The sequence below is a fragment of the Triticum urartu genome, chromosome 1A, assembly GCF_056163025.1.
Source record: "Triticum urartu cultivar PI428250 chromosome 1A, HENAU_Tu73, whole genome shotgun sequence".
Classification (NCBI taxonomy): domain Eukaryota; kingdom Viridiplantae; phylum Streptophyta; class Magnoliopsida; order Poales; family Poaceae; genus Triticum; species Triticum urartu.
The window spans coordinates 168,022,327-168,026,808 of NC_141873.1; the positions used below are offsets into that span (position 1 = coordinate 168,022,327).

At 46.6% G+C, this 4,482-nt stretch overlaps 1 long non-coding RNA gene across 3 annotated transcripts; it reads right to left on the reverse strand.

The window, feature by feature from the left end:
* Positions 1-1,027: 1,027 nt before the first annotated feature.
* On the reverse strand, positions 1,028-3,129 carry LOC125526759 (uncharacterized). 3 transcript variants are annotated; one of them, XR_007291881.2, is made up of 3 exons: positions 2,274-3,037; positions 1,951-2,176; positions 1,028-1,843 (listed from the first exon to the last, which is right to left on the reverse strand). It is a non-coding gene; the product is annotated as an uncharacterized LOC125526759 (long non-coding RNA). The 3 variants fall into 3 exon arrangements; XR_007291880.2 differs by having other exon boundaries at positions 1,946-2,176; XR_007291879.2 differs by having other exon boundaries at positions 1,028-2,176; positions 2,274-3,129.
* Between the last annotated feature and the right edge of the window lie 1,353 nt (positions 3,130-4,482).

Consider the following 4,482-nt stretch of genomic DNA (forward strand, 5'->3'; position numbering starts at 1 on the left):
GCGGGGGCGGCGCCGGGCGGGAGGGGCGGGGGCGGGGGCGGGGGCGGGAGGGGCGGGGGCAGCGCCGGGCGGCGGGACGGTGGGGGCGGTGGCGGGTGGGGGAGGGGGTGGGGACGGCGGCGGCGAGGGGCGGTGGCGGAGGCGGCGAGGGCGGGGGCGGCGCCGGGCGGCGGGGGCGGGGTCGGCGCGGTGGGGCGGCGGGGGCAGGGGCGGAGGGAGAAGAGATGAGTAACGGGCGGGGGAGGGGGCTCGGCCGTTAGTTAGGTTAGTTAGGGTAGCCTTTGCCGGTCGCCCTCCTTTGCCGTCCGCTTTTGTTCATATTTGCCGTCTGCTGCGGACGGCAAAGCGGGGGGACGTTAAGTATTTTTTAACCAGCTCCTCAGTGGGGCCCCCTCCCTCTTTGCCGTCTGCTAGCGGACGGCAAAGATTCTTTGCCGTCAGCTAGCGGACGGCAAAGAACAGGCTGATGGCAAAGAGCTTCTTTGCCGTCTGCTAGCTGACGGCAAAGAGCTGGCAGATGGCAAAGTAGCTGATTCCAGTAGTGAAGGATAGATGAAAAGGTATACCTAGTTTTTATTTGCCTTCAGTTTGTGGTAATTGAAAGGTTAACCAAGCACAATGTGCACATGAAACACACTACTAATTTAGTTAAAATAAGGCAACATGATTTTTCAGCAAAAAGAATGTTATGGGATCTAAATGAAACAGTTTGTTTAGATATATCTAGTGTCGTTCAAATCTAGTATGGCCTTGACAGAAGCCATAGACATCCAGCCATAAAAATATCACTGCCTATAGGTATTTTCAATTACTATTTTTACATGCACTAGCTATAGGTAGATAACATGGATCCAATAGTTACCCTAAACAAATTAAGACTCCAAGACGCCAAATCAAAATCTGCTCACTTGCACACATGTACATAGTTTGAACACGCCGTAACTCATAGAAAGTAAATGCTCATAGTACTAAGTAGTAGGTCATATTGTCCTGAAGTGATCTTGCTTCAGGGGATTATTTAGAAAAATGTCAAAAGGAGAAACATACCTAACCTTGAACAGTTTGCAACATGGCCCCTAAGGCAATCTGGGCAATTCACATATCCACATTTTACACAATCTATAGAGCTAGCGGCACATTGTCCTACCTAGCCACTCATAACACCTTTGTCATCCATTGTTCTGACCTGCTGCATTCTCAATTGCACTACATCTAAATGTTGCATCTGAAATCACATGAATTCATAACCTGGGCACTACCGAGAAAGCTTCGCTGGACGCAAAAAATTGTTGCTTTTCTTTGGCCACTGTAATGGGAAGTACCAGTCTCCCCTGCTCATCTCTCTAATATTTTCCTACTAGCTCTCGAAGAATTGAAGCCTCTACTAAATATCCATGTTTTCCAAGTGTTGTGCTTGACAACGGGTTGCTTTGCCAATAGAACGCAAAATGGATCTCGCCAAAGACCATGGCACATGGCAAACACCAATTTTCCAGTAGTGGATGATCATTTGCACTATTCCGGACAACTAAGCTCCAAATGGCAGGTCGGTATGAGAAAACATGGAAAATACTTGGGTATATGCAGTATCCTTCATTTTTCAAGCAAAACCGAGGAGCTTGACTACACGCACAAAGAAATGCTCAGAATAGCGCATTTTCGAATCAAATTGAACGACACAACTAATTCATGTAAAAAAGGGTACTGCAAATCACAACAAGCAGACTGCTACAATAATAGTTGAATGCCCAGCATCATAATTTGAGCTTGCAACTCCTTCATTTGAACCAACTTGCTGGAATGACCTTCACTGTCTTGCGATGACTAACATCACGCGTACTTCCTAAAACGCCAATTAGTAGTAAATGCATTAAACAGTAGTAGATAATCAACTACGTAGGCAATTTTTACAAATACTAAATGGAAACACAAAGAGGATTACAACCTTACTTGAACCCAGTCTTCAAAAAAAAATCCTGGGGATATGCTCAATTTTCTCCCAGTTTGGATGTCCCACTGTTTGACAGTACTTCATTAAGTCACCATCACAAGAATAAAAATGAAACAACTCAAGAGACCGGGATAGTGTTGAAAGCGAACGGATATTCCAACATCCAGCATCTCTAATTCCATGAGCAATGTGAGGTGCCGCACATTGCCTGGTATGGCGTCCCAGCTATAGTACCAAATATAGAGCACATGAAGATGAGGGAGAGAGTCGAGCTTAGGACCAGGTCCTAGTATAAGAAAAGCAGGCAACAAAGCATGAATACCTCATCCTCGAGCGTGGAGTGGCTCTGAAGCTTAGCACATGGTTTGACTGATCCGTATGCAAGTTGCATATATCCTGCACACCAAATTTGTCATGCATCCGTCTGCAATTTGTGTATAAACGATCTGGCACATGTACCCGGCTCCAATTCCACAACCTGTCACCCACAAACCAAAGACCATCCAGAAGGCCATTCTGTCAGTGATGCAGATGGAGGAGCGACGGCAGCAAATGCGGGAGATGTGGATGTGGCACAGAGATGGGGAGGCTGTTCGCCGACGATGTTGAGTACGACTGAGCCGCCGCCGCTGCCCACTGGCACCTCTCCAAGGTTCTTCTATTCCACTGTAGCCGCCATCTCACATGCTCCCATGACCAATATCTGTGGCCTGTGGGGACGCTACTCAAGGTTAGGGATGTAGGGGCTGCTAGAGACGGGAGTGGCGGCGGTCGGCGATGGAGGACGGATCCAGTTCAAGGGAAGAAGAAGGGGGAGCAGAAGGGAGGGGATGTTGCGGAGGCCCGCACTCTGTCGCCATGCGTCTCCTGGAATTGGGATGGGAGGAAGGTTGCTCGGGAGGTAGGCTCGAGGGAGGAGCTGGAGAGACGGAGACCAATACTCCCGACGTGAAATTCGGGCGTGGACTCCGCGAGGAAGGCAGCGGCACCGCCGGCCGCGGCGGGGGTGCGCCCGCTGATGCGTGGGGAGGGACGAAGGGGATTGCCCGTGATGCTTTTTTCGAAGGGCCGCGGATTGAATATACCAAACTACAGGGACTTTTATGTAAAAACGAAATGTCTTCACAGATCCACTTAAATAGGGACTGCAGGTTCAATTACCAAAAACCACAAGGACCTTTCTGAAAAAACATCACAATGGTGAGCAGGCGTGCAGAAGCGATAATCCCTTTATTGTTAGGAAAAGATATGATTCACAAATACAATGATCTCAAAATAATAAGGTTGAATTCGAAAAATTTAAACCAAATTATGTTCTACTAAAATGTATGGATCAGTAATATCTACATATTAAATAACGTAGACGCGCGTGAATTCATATCAGTATGCATGTTTGATAGATTAATTTTGGTTCTAGTATAAATTACATGTATCATCAGAATGAATTCAAATATTTGAATCCCTTTTATGTTTAATCCTTTCACTCTCATCTCTCTCTTATGCTCCTTTATGTAGCTATCACTCTCTTTTCTCCAGTTCACCCGCACACTCACTTCATGTTTCTCTTATTTTCGCAAACATGGTCTCTCGATGTCTCCCTTGAGAAGTGTCACACTCTCCCTATTATTATACATTACATGGTTTTCATTATCTCTCACGTCTCTACCGTTCTCTGGTATCACTAGGTACTTAAGCTTTCTTTTTCACTGCCACACACGGAGTCTCACTCATCTTTCACTTTGTCTTTCTCTATGGGGTTCTCTCTAGATATGACTCTTACCACTAAAATTATTCTCTCCTGCAGACACAACATTTGTTACGGTCTCCTTTCCGTCTCCATCCCAGTTATAAAACTGACAATATTGATTTGTTTACCGATCAAACTCCCCCCTCTCTCTCACACACACACACAACTCCTGCTTCCACTCCCCTTCCCGACTACCATCTCTTTCTCACACACATAAAACTCTCACTTTCGCACCCCCGGCTCGTATTTCTCTCACAAACATTGATCGACTATCCTATAGATAGGTTTATACACCCGCACACTAGTGCTTCCACTGTCGCGTACATGTCTCTCTCGCGCTCCATGTATCTTTGTAGATTTTTCGTCCCTTCTTGAGACACGCCCTCTCGATGGTGCACACACACATTATCGCCTCATTTTAAGCTGATACCTCTCACACACACACACTCTTTGTGTCTTTGTCACAGATGCACAACGTCCTCCTGCTCTCTCCCTCTCTCTCTCTCACAAACAACACACACACACATGGGCTTTTTGCAACAACTAGCAAGATGCCCATGCGCTGCACGGAACATCAAGATGCATTCGTATGAGTAGTTTATCTTGTGGGAGAAAAGGATGAATGAGGGAAGGCATTATTTGCAAATGTGGAGAGGGGTGTGGGCATCTTTTTGCAAAATTGCCATAGTTTCCTTCCTATCCGTCAGATATAAATTGGACGGCCTATGTTGTAGGATGGCAGGAAAAACATCATCACCAACTTTGTTTTCTATCACTACTCTTA